Source organism: Peromyscus maniculatus, chromosome 10, assembly GCF_049852395.1.
Source record: "Peromyscus maniculatus bairdii isolate BWxNUB_F1_BW_parent chromosome 10, HU_Pman_BW_mat_3.1, whole genome shotgun sequence".
Classification (NCBI taxonomy): domain Eukaryota; kingdom Metazoa; phylum Chordata; class Mammalia; order Rodentia; family Cricetidae; genus Peromyscus; species Peromyscus maniculatus.
This window is the reverse complement of record NC_134861.1, coordinates 2,671,831-2,688,767: the sequence shown is the minus strand read 5'-3', so window position 1 is coordinate 2,688,767 and position 16,937 is coordinate 2,671,831. Positions and strand designations below refer to the sequence as shown.

At 50.9% G+C, this 16,937-nt stretch overlaps 1 protein-coding gene and 1 long non-coding RNA gene across 6 annotated transcripts in view; both read right to left on the bottom strand.

Moving 5' to 3' along the window:
• The window catches only part of LOC121832729 (uncharacterized), a 29,404-nt gene extending 18,454 nt beyond the window's left edge, over positions 1-10,950 (bottom strand). The window contains exon 1 of the long non-coding RNA XR_006076427.2: positions 10,500-10,950. This is a non-coding gene — a long non-coding RNA (uncharacterized LOC121832729). The remainder of the gene's footprint in view (positions 1-10,499) is intronic.
• The window catches only part of Sorcs2 (sortilin related VPS10 domain containing receptor 2), a 385,723-nt gene that overhangs the window by 212,404 nt on the left and 156,382 nt on the right, over positions 1-16,937 (bottom strand). The window lies entirely within an intron of this gene.

Genomic DNA, 16,937 nt, shown 5'->3' with positions numbered 1-16,937 from the left:
CCCCACTCCTGCCACCAGGAGTGATGAAATCAACACAGCAAGAGACTTAAAGCAAGCCACTACATCTTTCCTCACGGCCCCCTCCTCCCTCAGCACAGAGGACTGTGTACATCCAGGTTCCATAGCTCTGAGATCAGGATTAGCATCCAGGAAGGGCTGACAGAGGCATGAAGCCAACAGAAGTCAGAGGACATGTCTGGGGTCAATGGACTCCCAGGGTCAGGTGAGTGAGTCAGAGGTAGAGCCCCGTAAGCCTTCCTGTCCGGAGACACCCCCACTTCTTGGGGCTTTCTTCAGGGGGTGGGGGACCAGAGACTCAGAACTAACAGAATATTCTAAAACCAGGCACCCAGAAACAGCAGAGTTGCTACTTCCCAGCCCAGGACCTCAGTGTCCAGCACCAGCCACTTATGCACGGCCGAGGAACACATGAGGGGTGGGGAGGGTGACAAGCCAGGAGGCCAGCGCTCCCGGGGAAAGCTGGAAATGTTCCATTTGCTCTGTGGGGCCCACCATGCCCTCTCAGGCCACTACCCAGAGGTCTAGAAGCTCCTATGAAAGTTCAGGACTCCGGAGCCCTAAACAGCAGAGGGCCACTGCGGTCACATGGCTGTGGGGAGAGAATGACGGTGACACCTCTAACCCACTCTGCACCCAGGGTCATGGCTGACAGCTGGAAGCTGGCCTGGTAGGGAATTCAGTGTTGATACCAGCCAATGCTACACACTGTGGGAGGGGAAGCCCTGCTTTTCCTGGCCCTCTGGCCCTCATACGCTCAGAAGACCCTACTCTTCCCAAGAGCCTGAGACATGAGGAGCCACAGAAAGTGCCATAGGACGCCCAGGCTTCCTGAGTGTTGTCCCAAGTCAGGCGCTGAGTGAGGGTGAGGGATGGGCCATCCGAACAAAATAGCCCAGGCCAGCATCTTAGGTTGAAGGAAGTGCCCCACTGCTCTGCTTTCCACCAGTGAGTGTGCGTGAGTGGGGCGGGGTGGGGTGGGGTGGTGGTTAGGAGGTGGGGCTTTCTATGCACCTAGGAAGCCTGGCACTATCTCACGGGCTATACTGGGCCAGCAGCCCTCAAAGCACAGCGGGTGGGGATGGGGGCAATGGGGCCTGGGGGTGAGGAGGTGGAGGGGTGGGTACATGACTGCAGCAGAGGTCGACGACGTTCACTCAAGCCTGCCGCTTGGCGTGCGCGGCAGATGAGCCACATACAAAGAAATAATGCCAACGGCGGCATTTGAAAAGGAAAATGACATTAGAATAATGTCAAAATAATATGAAGATCTTAAGCATTGTATGTAAATCCCAGGAGACTGCGAGAGATTCAGCAGAGAGAAAACAGCATGGGTGACAGCATCTCAGGCAGAGTCTGCAGGCAGCTCTGGGGAGGCCTTCCTGCTGGGAGCGGGCATGTCAAGGTGAGAGGGCTCAGAACAGAGCTGAGCTGGTGCACAGACGGGGAGTGGAGGGGCAGGGTGGGAGGGGGGGTGGCTAGAGCGAGAGAGGAGCTGACTTTGGATGACCAGCTGGGGGCAGGAGGTTGAGGGTCCTAGGGAGCGTGTCCCAGGGCCGCATGGACCTCTGAGTTGGGGGCTAGTTCCAAGCTGGGCAGGATGAAGGGCTCTCCTGATTTTTGGAATCTGGCCTTAAGAGCAAGGTGGGAGCATAGGGCCCTTGTCGTGGCTAGGGCAGGTGTCCACGTGGAAGTTGCCGGGGCTGGACAGAAAAGTCCAAGTTCCAGAACAGGGAGTCACTGGCACAGGCTGATGACTGAGATGTAGGACATATGGGAGTCTGAGCACATCACAGAGGCACTGTGATCCATCCCCAGCTGTGACATGTGGGACCCTGCAGAAAAAAAACGGCTACTGCTCTGTGCAGATGGGAATTCTGAGCACCAGTGGATGAAGACTCCCACAACCCCAAAGCCAGCCCACAGGACACCCTGCTTTGCATGTGAGTGAGGAGGTCAAGGAAGAGACAAAGGACAGGAGGGATAGGACAGAGCAGTTGTCTCCACAGAGGTGACGGGAACGTGGTGACAGGAAATGGTGGCAGAGGTTCTGTACTTGGGGGCTAGGACTGTGGCTGTCATTTGCTATCCCCAGCACCTGGTGGAGAGCAATGTTGGACCTGTCATTTTGGAGGTACACACCACCACATAGAGAGATCCACAAGAGTTGGAAACCTGGTCCCACTGTCCCATCACTGTCAGGAACAGGTGTTTCTCAAAGAATCAATGATGTCAGAATCATCCGAAGCCAGGCAGTGGCCTATCCATTCTACATCCAGTACCTGGATCCCAAATCAAAGCCATACATTCATCCCCATCCCATAGACATGGGCTTAGAGACAACTAGCAGCTTTCCCAAGGCCAAGACTTGAACTCAGATCTTCAATCTGAAAGCCTGGGCTCTGGCTACCTGGAGGAGATGGAGAAGCTGTGGGTGGACTCCCTGGAACATGTGGGATATACTAGGGAGGTGGTACGGGGTGAGACCGTTCCCCCTGATCCCACAAAGCCTGCTTTCCACAGGCCTCCAGCCAGCAGTCCCGCTGGGGACCCAAGTAGAATTTTAAATCACATACACCATGGGTGAGGAAGGCGCTGAGCAGCGCAGCCTGCATGTGTAAGAGAGAACCAGGAAGGAGGCCAGAGAAGACTCCTCCACAAAGGGAAACAAAGCCAAACAGAAGTGATGGCGGCCATCTGCTGGTGAAACATTTCAAAGCGCAGGTAGCCCCCCTGCTGTCCTCGGGACGGTGGGCGGCAGGGGCAGCGGGTGGCTCAGTGCCAAGCCTGTGAACTACTTAAGCTTCATGTGGCATCACACATACCACACAGGCCTGGCAGGTGGCGAGTTCTGAATTCCAACACCCTCCCCGGGGTGCCGCTGCTGTGAATGTAGCTGGTGAGCGGGTGGGTTCTAAGCTACCAGGCTTGGCTGGGAGTGCTCCCATCCCAACTGCTCTCCACAAGCCTTGGTGGTTTGACTCCACTGAGGAAGGGCTTGCTGTGCTGGGCTGGGAGTGCTCCCATCTCAACTGCTCTCCACAAGCCTTGGTCTTTTGACTCCACTGAGGAGGGGCTTGCTGCACTTCTCTGTCGGGAAGCAGACCCTTGCCCTGAACTCAGGCTTTTCTTCTCTGGGAGTTACTTTGTAAAGCACGCAGAAGTGGCGCTGTGCAAGTTCTGAGCCTGCATCCTTCCTGATCCCTGGTCCAGGGCTGTGTGTGAGCCCAGGCTAACCCGAGAGAGGATGAGAGTCACATCGATCATGCCACGCCGCAGCAAGCTCAGGGCTGAAGGCAGCAGACTGCTGACACAGAGCCGAGACATGATAGCTGATACCCATGTTCAACTCAGCAGGATCTAGAGTCGCCGCCAGCAGACCCAATTCCACGCATGTTTGTGAAGCAGTTTCCAGAAAGGTTTAACTAAAAGGGAAGACCCATCTTGGAGATGGGTAACACCGTTCTACGGACTGTGGTGCTGGACATAATAAGAAAGCAGAGTGAGCTGAGCACAAGCATCCCCCCTCCCCCGCCTCTCTGCTTTCTGACTGTGGACGAGGACGAGATGTGACCAGCTGCCTCATGTGCCTGTCACAACTCTTCCACTGTAAGGGACTGTATCCCCAGGCTATGAATCAAAACCAGGCCCTTCCTTAGGTTGCCTTTGTCTAGCATTTTGTCCCAGCATCAAGAAAAGTCACTAAAGAAGGTGCTCGGGTCCAGAGGTCACTGTCCTCAAGCAGCGTTTATAGAGTCATGAATATGACTGTTCCTTACCCCGCCAAGCCTCCCTTCAGCCAGGGGACAGCCACACCAGGAATACTCCCCTGGGAGAGATCCACCCCTGTGCTCAAAGATCAGGGGCTATAGAAATTCACACAACCCGGGAGACCATGCTAGAGCCTGAGAGAGCAGGGGCAGAAGCTAGAGCCTCACACACATGCTAGAGCCTGAGAGAGCAGGGGCAGAAGCTAGAGCCTCACACATGTGCTAGAGCCTGAGAGAGCAGGGGCAGAAGCTAGAGCCTCACACACGTGCTGGAGCCTGAGAGAGCAGGGGCAGAAGCTAGAGCCTCACACACGTGCTGGAGCCTGAGAGCGCAGCGGCAGAAGCTCTAATTGACGCTGAGTCAGGCAAGGCCTGGCCATCCTTGTCCAGTCTCAACACGGGGTGGGCGGGGGGTTACTGTGGGTCTCAGAGGCCACCCAGGCCTTAGCACCTCCATTGCCCAGCAATGCTCAGAGTTGCCTGGACACCTTCCCCATAAGGGAACACTGCTTAGTAGAATAACCACCCCAGGATTGAGTCCCAGCCAAGATGCAGGGTGATGCATGCAGGACCGGGTGCCGCAGCTCTTCACATTACGCATCTTCACCTTAGTGAGAATTGGAAATGACTCAGATGTCTAAAACCGAGAACTTGGTTAAATAAATAATACCTTCTTTAGATCAGGGTGTATTATACGGCCATTAAAAATAGCGGCTGTGAAAACAGTCGGTGCATAAGAAAATGTTTAATACATAATTCCTTTGGGATTCAACAGTTATAAAACATGTATATATTTGCATCTTTAAAAGCTTGGAGAGAATATTCATCTCAGATATTAATAGTTTTAATCTCATGGGGTGGGACTAACACAGGGATTGCTTTTACGCCTCATCTATTTTATAGTTTTCAGAAGTTCTGTGGTGATTATGAGTTATATTTAGCAGGAATTTTTTTGATGGAGAATTTTCTAGAGAGAAATCTGTCAACACCCACCTCCTAGGACCTCCTAAATGATAATAACGTTATCTAGTGTCCTGTGTGAAGGAGCAGAGAGGCTGGGTGCTGAAGGCTAGAGAGACACCTTATGGGCATTGTTCAGCTCAGCAAGACCCCAGACTCACTTCTGGTCTGAGATTCTGTGAGAGCAGAGAACACAGGAAGACCAGATCCTAGGAGGCACAGGACCAGAACATTGGGACATGTGACAGGCTGTCACCCCTGTCCTGGGAGATCTGGAGGAGGCACCTGACACTCAGAGTGGGATATGAGACTGGGAAGGTTTCTGGGGAAGAAACAGAGGTTGCAGGGAGACCCCAACCCAGGGGCAGGCAATGATGACCCCAGAGGGGAGGTCTTAATGCCCATGGAGGGCTCTGGCTCAACACAGACCACCAGGACCTCTCCACCAGTACGGTCTTCTTTTGTCAAAAGAGCATCCAAGAGAGTCATTGTCACCTAGACCTAAAAGGAGGCGGGGCAAATCTGCCTGAGTCAATTGCCATCACAGTAGGAGAGAAGCCAGGGCCCCTGCAACTCTAGGAAGGCAACTCCAGGCAAACAATGGCTGCTGAGGCATGCTTTTGACCTGCAGGTCAGCTTCTTCTGGAAGCTCTTTCAGTGTGTGGGATGGGCACGCCACAGAGTGATCATCACTCTAGGGTGGCCATTTCGGTCCACCAGAGCTGAGTCAAATATTGGGATTCTGGAGGGTGAGGAGGGATGGACCAAAGACAGGCAGCCTGAAGGCCAGGATGAAGTCTGTGAAAAGGAGTGTCAGGTCAGGTCCTACTAAGAGGCTTCCCTACAGGGGAAGAAGAGGACAGCACAATGTGGCCATTACCTTCCATGGTCAGTGCTGGCCCCAGCACTTCTCTGGGATGTAGTTTAAGCTAACTGAAGAAGTGGTAGCTGCATAGACTTGACAGGAGTTTGCAGAAGGGCCATCAGGGAGGGTGAAGAGGAACTGGGCTGGGCACTACACAAGCAGAGCAATCCTGGGAGAGAAGACCATCTTCTTCCAGGAAGCCTTTGATGGTGGCCACCTTCTCCAGCAGAGTGGCATGTCTAGAGCTTCCCTGATTTTCAAGTCTCATGTCACTGAGGACTGTATCATGCTGTCATGGGTGGTTTCTTCATCTACAGACTCTACACTTAGAGTCTTGGGTGCTACTTATGGTTTACTGTAACTGAAAGTCTAGATGAGTAGATGACAGATGAATGATGAATGGATAGATGGCTGGCTGGGTGAATGATGGATGGATTCATAGATAGACAGATAGCTGTATGTATATATGTATGTATGTACGTATGCATGATGAATGAAAAATGATGAATAGATTAGATTAATGATGGGATGAGTAGATGGATGGTGGAGGATGAAGGATGGATAAATGATGAATGGAATGGATGATGGGTGGATGGATGTTGGATGGGTTGGTAGATATTGAGTGATAAACAAATAAGTGGGTAGATGGATAGGTATGTATAGGCAAATGGATGGTTGGATGGACAATGAATGGAAAATGCTGAATAGATTAGATTAATGATGTGTGAGTGGTTGGATGCATAAAAGAGGACGAAAGATGAAAGAATGATGAATGGAATGGATGGGTGGATGGATGGTAGATGGAGTGGTAGCTATTGAATGATGAATGGATAGATGGGTAGATGGAAAGATGGAGTAAGCATATATAAGTAGATGGATGGTTGGATGGATGATAAATGGATAATAATAGGCAGATTAATGATGGGTTGGTGGCAGATTAATGCATGATGGATGAAATGGATGATGGGAATAGGTAGGTGATGGAGTGATAGATGGATATTTGATGATAATGAGTGGATGAATAGACAGATGAATAGATGAATGATGAATGAGTGAATGGACACGTGAGTCGATAAAGAGTGAATAAGGAGTTGATACTGCCTTAGTAACTTCCTTGTTGCTGTGATAAAACACCCTTACAAACACAACTTGCTAGAGAAAGGGCATGTTTTGGCTTATGGTTCTGGAGGGACACAGTCTATAATGACGGGGAAGACATTGCAGCAGACAGAAAAGGAACGGGGCAGTGGCGGGAGACTGTCTGGTCACACTGAATTCACACGCAGCAAGTAGAGAATTAACAGGAAATGGGGACAAGTGCTCAAATGCTCAAGCTAACGGGGGACATCTCACATTCAAACCACAGCAGACGGACGGTTGAGTGAGTGGGTGGTTAGATGGCTGAATGGAGAACTGTGGGTGAACCAATCAATAGTTTGGTAGAAGGATGCATGAATGATAGACAGCTGTACAAATGGATAGATGGATGGATGGATGGATGGATGGATGGATGGATGGATGGATGGATGGATGGATGGGTGGATAGCTATATGGAAGGATAGATGAGGAAATGGATGGGTGAATGGATGATGAACGGGGTAGAGAAGTGATGAAGGAGAGATGAATGGAAAGATAAGAGGGATGGGGAACCAGAGGTGGAGGAAGAGGATAGATGAAAGAAAGGAAGGGAAGCGGGGAGGAGGGAAGGATAAATAGATGGATGGATAAGAGACTACAGGGGACTGGGGACACAGAAGCATGTCTTGAACTTTCACAAATTCTCAGTCACCCAAATCTTATTCTTGATTGCTCTGACCCTCACAGCACAACCCAGCCTGGACTCCAACTCAGTCTCCTAAGTATGGGGACTACAGGTGTGGACCAGGCCCACAAACTGATGCTTCATGTCAAATGATTATTTTTGACTAGACTCCAAGTTTCCAAGTCAGGGCCTTTATTGAGAACCCTACCTGCCCTGAGGCTTGTCTGAGTTTAACTTGGCTCTCCGTATGCATGGGTGCTGATGTGAAGCCCTGTGCTGAGGCCACTAGAGGACATAATTCATATATGTTATAGATACCTGTTATACATACCATCTTTGTGTCTACTGCCATCTTTGGGTTAGAAGTCATCTATGTAATAGCTGTGAGATATGGGTCTGGATTTGAACAACTGGGATCCTTGAACAGGAGGCCCCTGAGATCACCAGGAGGGACAGGGACTCAGCAAAGATCAAAACCAACTTCAGTGTGCAAGCACATAGGCATGCCAAAGCCTGGCACATGAGGTACTGAAACACCTTATACCATCCCAACAGTGCAAGACTGGTGCCTTCCAGATGCCACCATGGGCACAGCAGGCTACCCGTCAGTGCTCCTCTCTGGGAGCTGTGGCTGCACTTGCTCATCTTTCCCTGATGACAAAGACCCATCAGCACTCCCATGCTGTGCCAATCCTGGCATCCAGGCCACTGAGAAACACATTGTATACCCAGGAGTCACGGCTGCCTTGTGGGCAGGTCAAATACCCTGCCTCCAGCTCTGTCCACCTCTCCTTTGGAATAAGCAAGCCAGAGTGCACACTGCATGGCTTCTGTCTCCACAGAGAACTACCTATTCTTAATAGTAAGGAGTGTTGGGAGCAGCTGGTCTGGCTTTGAGTTTCAAAGCTCTGATCCCTCCCCCTGGGCATTGACAGACCATGATGTCTTATCACAGTCTATGAAATATACATTGCATGTTGCTCAGGGGCAGTGTGTGCTGTGTATGTGAGGCCTGGATTAAGATTTTGAAAACAAAGTGTGAGGGAGATATTATGGAAAGACAGACTCAAATTTGGCTTTAAATATACTGATATACCAATGCAGGGATGTTACAGAGAAATAGACATGGTCTGAAAATTCTCAAATCCCAGCTCTCTTGGAACATGAAAGCAAACGATAACAGATTCCCACAGTGTGTTCTGTGGAACTCCATCCCAGGATTTAATCAACAGAACAATAGACACGATATAACAAAACTTGAGCATTTACATTTATATGTAAAAATAAAACAAGTGAAAATTAAATTAATGACAATTAAAATTTTTAAATGAAATGAATTAAAAATGAAAGATTATGAAATGAAGGAAGATGGCAAGTTGCCTGAGGCCTGACATGGGGATGCAGGACGTGTGCAGAGAGATGCTGAGCAGTCCACACGGGCTCCACCCTCCCTTCCCCCTGAGTGTGCTTGCTAGCGTGCACAGCAGGATCTTCTGGAACTGCTCTTGCCACTGTGACACTTGATCCTATGCTCCTTTCTCACTGCTGCAAGTGACCCTGTGACCTGCTCTGGCCCAGGAAATTCCAGCGGGTGCCAGTGAGCAAAACTCTGAAACCTGCTCCAGTGAAAATGATGTCTAAGTTGGGACTGGCGAACTGCCGAGAGACATCACCCACAGGCTCACTATCAGAAGACTGGTGCATTGAGACCAAGCAATGGCAAGACAAACCACTCTTAGGAGAAAGTGTCTGTGGGTATTGAAAAGAGCAAAGCCCCAGGGCCAAGTATGATGGAATAGGTCACATCTAGAAGAGATGCATCTTGACATTTGAGGACCTGGAGATGGCTTGAGCCCCTCTCATGAAGAGGAAGGGCTAGGAAAGAGTTAAGCAACTTGACAAATGCAGAGAGAGAGATGCAGCAGTGCCTATGTAGCTAAGTTACACAGAGGAGGCCTGTCTGTGACCATGAGAAGGTACATGCCACCTCAGGAGGACAGTGAGTCACAGCTCTGTAGCCCCTGAGTACAAACAGGCAAAGTCTGATGATATCAAAGATATGGAGGAGCTAGCCACAGCATTGACAAGCTGGCAAGATGAAGAGAGGAGAAACCCAGCTGGCGCTGCACGCTGCCCCATACCTACCTGGAGAGGTAGCCCTGGAGCTCACTATGGCTCCCAGGCTTGCTGCTGCCCTCACTGGAATAGCAAACGCCCCAGGTAACAAAATCACCATCCCATGATGGAGAATGCACACATCAGGGAGGATCCACATGCAACATGGGGAAATTACCAGAACACAGTTGAGAACATAAATCAAATGCCCACAGCAGGAGAATGCCATTCATACCAATTTTTAAAACAAGCTCGGTGGTTAGACATCTGATTACAGAGACACACACACACACACACATTGTCTTGAACCGATATAAATTGTGATTTATGTGTTGTTGCATGTGCTTAAATTTTTGCTTTATAGGTAAGCTTTAAAGCAAACTGGAACGGTCCAACCCAAGCTCAAGATGGAGATAACTTCCAGGTAGACAGCGGAGAGGGGGGTGCATCAGAAGGGCAAAGGGTGGGTTTTATTGGAAGCTATTGTTTTCTAAGTGTGAGCTCTCGTGGAGAGAGGAAACAATTGGCAGCTCTGTAACGGCTGAGCTGGCGAGGCTCTGCTGGAATGAAAATGGCACCCTAACTCCACTGCCTACCTGTGGTAGTGTGCCTGCTCCCCCTCCCCTCACCCCAGGACCCCAGGACATCAGGCTAAGCACAAAAGAGGCAGGCTGGGCAGAACAGATGGAGCATTGAAATGTGCACTAGCCCACCTCTGCCATCAGTCCCCGGGCTGGGGTTTCCTGCATTCTGCACTTTTCTCTATATGTCAAAGATTCCATAATTAAAGAATGCTCTCCACCCCCACCCCACCCCCCAAAAAAGGACAGATCCCAACCAGGCCATCTGGAGCAGAAACCTGGATCACTCCACTCCAAAGCTGCAGAGGGATTCTCCTAGCTGCCCCTTTGGCAGGCACCAAGGTCAAATGTACCTGTGGGATGCCACAGAGGTAGCTGTGGTACTGAGGCCTTTGGGTCAGGGAAGTGTGTCCCTAATCCAAACTCACCTTGCCCAAGAGCCACCCTCGGTGTAGACCCTGGAGTCTGTAACCCAGGATGGAGGGCAGGAGTGGGAAGGTGGGCCGTGGTCAGCTTTCTCCTGTCTCAGAATGTGCCCTTCCTCTTTTCCCTGCTCAACAGCATCACAGATGACTGTGCTCGTGACTTCTATAGTGACCTCATAATCATAAAGAATCTCCAAGGTATTCGGGTGGTAGTGGCGCATGCCTTTAATCCCAGCAGTCGGGAGGCAGAGCCACATAGATCTCTGAGTTTGAGGCTAGCCTGGCCTAGAGGGAAAGTTCTAGAACATCCAGGACTGTTATATAGAGAAACCTTGTCTTGGAAAACCAAAATAATCATCACCATCATCATAATCTTCTTCTTCTTCTTCTTCTTCTTCTTCTTCTTCTTCTTCTTCTTCTTCTTCTTCTTCTTCTTCTTCTTCTTCTTCTCCTCCTCCTCCTCCTCCTCCTCCTCCTCCTCCTCCTCCTCCTCCTCCTCCTCTTCTTCTTCTTCTTCTTCTTTCTCCTCCTCCTCCTCCTTTTCTTCTTCCTCTTCTTCCTCCTCCTCTTCTTCTTCCTTCTCCTCCTCCTCTTCCTTCTTCTTCTAGGTCCCAGGAGTTTCCTAAAACCCCACTATCACTATCATTCATTCACACATGCATGCATCCACTCGTCTGTCTGCCCATCTGTCTATCCACTCATCCACCCACCTACCCAGCTATCATTTTATCCAGCTAGCCAATATACATTTACACATCCACACATCTACATATCTATCACCTCCCATTCATTAGTTCACCCATCTGTCCACCCACCCATACAGTCCGGCCCCACATGCATGCCTAGCACCAATCAGAGCTTGGTTACAGCATCCTGTGATCAACCATATGGACTTGACAGGTCTCCATGCTCAAATGGCTTATATCTAGTAGTGGCAGAGGCAATGTAAGTAAGAACACAGAAATTTTAATGAGAGAGGTGACAGGGTCCCCCTTGGGGGCAGGGGTTCTGCACAGGGCAGCTCCTTAGGGGAAAGCTGTGAGCTGAACCGAATGAGGATAGAATCAGAACTAAGGAATAATACTAAGTGCGTGTCAGACAGCAGGCAGCACACACAGAGAGACTCCTAGATGGACAGGGTCCAGCTTGACCAGATTCTACCCGTGGGCCGCTTTTCACCACAGACTCCCAGGTGCTCCCGAACCACCAGGCATGTTGTCCTATGGACAGGCAGCATCAGTATTTCCTAGAGCTTGTTAGAATGCAGCCTAAGATCCTACCTTAGAGCCTGGCATCCAGATCTGGATTTCATCTAGACCCTGAGTCCTGGCCAGGGAAGCAAGGCTAGTTTCTCCACACCAGGCACATTCACTGGGGGTAAACAGCGCCCCCAGGTGGCCAATACTGGTTCTTGAAGGGCCTGAAGGATGTGAGTCCCACACATAAAGAACACACATGCAGGATGCTTCAGTGAAACCACAGTTGTGTGGGAGGCCATTAGGAAAGCAAGCTTTAAAAGGCTGAGGACAATAGTGAGGGGAAGGCTGAAAACACAAACCCCAGGCACAGTACTGAGCAGGGCCTCCTGAGGGGCTGGTCTTCAGTGTTTCAGGGGACAGATTTGTGCATAGAGATGGCCCAGTTTTAACACTGAGAACCCAGAGTCCTGGAGCCCATTCAGTTCCAGGAGGCACTCACCACACCGCTGTGCCTTGCCTGGGGGTGGGGAGCGGGGTCCTCAAGCAGGGACAGGCCTAGCAGCACTCTCCCAGAGGGCAGGGTGGGCGGCACTCACAGGGCACTTTGCTGTGGACGTCTCTTTCCCTTCCCTTCTCTTCATCTCCTGAATCTGCAGCTTGACTATAGAGTAGATGCAAACATCACACGAACTCTCCAGAGTCCAGGAACACCCACGTCCCCACACCCCTGCGGCGGCTCCAGTTCTGCCTGCCAATCCTGACACCTAGGCCACCAGGGGTTTGGGCAGAGGGTTGGGATGGGCAGGCGTGAGCTACGAGGTAGGACTGAGTCCATCAGCAGCACCAGACTGTTTATCAAGGCCCTGGGTCTTTCTGGGAAAGGTGGGGTGGTGGCACAGTAGCCAGCTGGGGAGGACAGCAGGGGTGTAGCTGTGGATGAAGAGGGACAAAGAGAGTGGCTGGAAGACAGAGGACAGGGCAAGGACCAGTGGCCATTTAGGAAACCATACAGATGGCATCCCCAGAGCTTAATGATGGATCATGCCACGGCTGAATGGTAGCTCCTTCAAAGAGATGTCCATGTCCTGAACCCCATGAACAGCGGGGGGGAGGGGGCGGTTTACAGAGGTAGCTAAGATTCTTGAGATGACAACATCCCAAAACATCTGGCCAGGCACTAAACCAGCAGCCATTGTCTTTAGGAACCCACAGCAAGGTCATGTGACAACAGAGGCAGAGGACTGAAGCAGTAACTCAGTCAGCAGAGTGCCTGCCGGGCAAACAGGAGGACCCGAGTTCAATCCCCGGAACCCACATGAAAAAGGCAGGCACTGGAGTGCACACATCTAATCCTAGAGCTGGGGCCTAGAGCTAGGGGGGTCCTAGACTTGCTCATCAGCCAGCCTAGTCTCCTGGGCCAGCTCCAGGCTAGTGAGAGATCTGCCTTAAAAACAACACTGAAAAAGTGAATGCCTCCAAAGGAATGGCACCGAAGGTTGACCTCTGCTTCCACAGACACGTGTGTGTAGGTGCATATGCATGTGTGCAGTGTGTACCCACACACATATGCACCTGCACAGTGTGTGCCCACTTACATATGCAGCTGTGAAGTGTGTACCTACATACATATGCACCTGTGAAGTGTGTACCCACATACATATGCACCTGTGCAGTGTGTACCCACATACATATGCACCTACGCAGTGTGTACCCACATACATGTGCACCTACGCAGTGTGTACCCACATACATATGCACCTACGCAGTGTGTACCCACATACATATGCACCTGTGTAGTGTGTACCCACATAAATACGTACCTGCATCGTGTGTACCCACATACATATGCACCTGCACACATGTGCACACACATACATATACACCTCACAGTGTGTACACACATAATATGTACCTGCACACATGTACACCCATATACACATGAACACACACAGAAGACAGAGGTAAGGGCTCAGTGACTCAGCAACCAGGGCCTGACGGGGGCATAGCAGGCCTTCCTAGTCTACAGAGGAAGCACTGCCCTGTGACACCATGGTTTGAACTTTGACCTCCAGGACTACGGAAGTTCATGGCTGTTGTTTAAGTGCCCCGGTGTGGTCATTTGTTCCAGTAGGCACAGTAGCCACTGCCCAGGGTTTTAAGGATGGACAGAACATACCAACTCTGGTTTGAGTGAGGAGGCCTCGACCAGGCCCTGTGAGCCCAGGGTAGGAGGGGGGCAGGTGACTCCAACTCCCCGGTGCCAGCCAGCACATCTTAAGGTGGGACTGTCTCTCCCAACCCACTGTGCTGGTCAAAGGACCCAAGCCCGGTGAAGGATGCAGACAGAAGGTGCTGATGGGTCAAGGAAGCCGTGGGGGAGATGCCGCTGACGTGAGGCCCATTAAACACAGAACAATTAAAAATGCATTCAGCTTCGATTTCCCAGAGCCATTTCCAGAATGTAAATACCAGACCTGTCATTAAAAATGTATTTATTGTGATTACACAGGAGAATTCTTGGGAGGCTCGGTGTGCGTTCAATAAGTGTGTCTTTAATAACCCCATTTAATATGTGTTCCCCAGACACTGGATCCCGAACAGTCTACTCCACGGGCCTCAAATGTGGGCAGCAGGTAGGCAGCACCCAGGGAAGGACCCACAGGCATGCTCTCAGCCTCTCAGTGCCACTTGCCCTGTCCCAGTGTGGGAGCAAGATAAGAGCAGAACACACTCCAGAGAGAAAATGTAGTCAGAATAGCATGGAAAGCACTCCTCACCAGGAATCAAGTGGATGCTGGGATGCTGACAAACTGGAAAAGTTTAGATAAATTGTCAGCCTGGTGTCGTGAGCTCTGGACCCTTCCCGGTGGGATCTATGAGCTCTGGACTCTCCCCGGGTGGGAGCTGTGAACTCTGGACCCTCCCCGGGTAGGACCTGTTAGTGCTGGACCCTTGAGTGGAAGCTGGGAGCACTGGAGCCTCCCCAGGTGGCAGCTGTGAGCACTGGCCCCTCCCTGGATCAGAGCTCAAAGACAGAATCAGCTCAAAGGCCCATAAGCGATCAGGAAAGTAATGGCTGTGCAGGCCTCAGAACAGTGTGCAAAATGGAAGCCTGGTTTCTGAGCAAAAGAGAAAGGAATGCAAAACTTCAGCTCAAGTCTCCTCAGACTGTTAAGTCTGGGCAAGCACATCAGCACACACACACACACACACAAAAGCATAATATAAACACAGAAAGTCACTGCACCAGCGGAAGAGGTGGGGGAAGTTTCTGGAAATGACTGGTGCTTCTGAATGCATTTTTAATCAAGCTGAGAAAATGTCTGGGTGGAGAGACTGTGATGAGGAATGGATGGGAAAAATTAAAATCTGTTGCTTGGCTTTGGGGAAAACCCAAATTTAGACAACATGCCATCCTCAGGATGTTTGGTAAGGCACCTTTTCCCACCTCACCACCTCTGTCCTCCATTCCACCCCCTCAGACAGATAAATCACTGAGGCTATGTGAGGGAAGCTTGCCTGACCCACAGCTCTAAAGGGGTGGTCTGGCCTCTGGGGTTCCCCAGCTTCTTCTGAAGAATTTGGAGCCTGTCACCGGGGAGTCCCGACCCCAGGTAGCCTTCTCTGTCCTCCACACCCCGTGAGGTCCCAAAGTAAGTAGGACCTACACCTAGCAAGCGCCTTGCAAAAGCCTGCTTGCCCTGGGAAAGCAGTTCGCTATCCAAACACCAGACACTGTTCCAGAGAGTTCCACTTCCTGCTCCTTCAGCCAAGCTGAGAGAAGAGGAATCCAGCATTCTGGAAATCTCTAGGGAAGGTATCCGAGGGGGTGGGGAACAGAGCAGCCTGAATGCTGGCGTCCGAAGTCTGGGGATTTTTGTTTAATGTACAAGGAGAAGGAAGATGACCTCCATCCACGTGGCAGCAAAAGGAGGCCCCCCACTTGGCAGGAAGGTGCCTCCTCACACTTGCCCTCCCCTGGTAACACCCCCGAGCCAAACTTCCAGTGCTAATCCTCAGAGAGGCTCACGCTGCTACAGTTTTTAGGTTTATTCACCTGTGCCCCTTTTTATTACGTGGACACGTGTGGGCACACGTGCCATGGTGCACGTGTGGAGGGCAGAGGACAACTTGAGAAGTTCTACTTCCACGACGCGGCTCCAGGGACTGAGCTCAGGTTGTCAGGCTTGGTGGCAAACGCCTCTACCCTCTGAGCCACCTCACTGGCCCCGCCAGCGGAGTTTCATGCCTGATCTATTCGGCAGCGGTGTCCCCCTCCTCAAGCACCAGAGCAGCAAGATCCATGGCGAGCATCAGGGTCACACGAGGGGAGCCTATGTCCGCACAAGAATGTGGCCCGTTCCTGACTGCTTGTCCCAGCTTTGCATGAACAGATTGGTGTGGAAGGAGGTGAGTTCCTGGCTGAGGGAGCTGGCCCCAAAAGGCTGCGGATGCAGTGACGAAAACTCAAGGGGCTTTAGTGCCCCAGGTGACACTGTCATCACACACACACACACACACACACACACACACACACACACACACACTAAAATAAATAAAATAAAAAAAATAATAATAATAATAAAAAACCTCCACTCTAGGCACCACTGGAGCATGGAGCACATTCCTAACATGCCGCAGAGGCAGGACAAGTGGGATGCCAAACCCCTCTGATACAAGCAAAGCGGCTCTTCCTGCAAGCCATTCCGATGAGCCAGGCACAGGGATGCAGGTCTGGTCCTAGCACTCTGGAGACAGAGGCAGGAAATTGCATGATAAGCTTCCAGGCTAGCCCGGGATACAGAATGAGACCCTATCTCAAACAAACAAACAGTCCCAACAGGCAGGTATTTTTCAAACTCAAATTACAATGAACTAATCGCTACTGGAAAAACACACAGAGAAGGCAAAAATGATCCCACACCAAGAATGACTCCAGTGGTAAAAGTTCCCGTGGGAGGAAAGATCCCACCCGAAGCCCGAGAGATCCTCATGCTCCGAGCAGAACTGACGATGATAATGGCCAAAATGGTCTTTGCGGACGCCTCCTCCCTCCTCTCCTCTCAGACATCAAAGACGGTCTGATGTCCTTGGGCCCAATTCATGTTTCACATATAAAGAGATATCCCGCCTGGGTGGGTTATTTATTTACAGTTCTTTGGCTGAGCCAGAAAGAAAGCAAACTACCCCAACAATGAGGCCAGCCTGAGCTTTGGGGGGCTTGGGAGCTGCCTATAGAGTC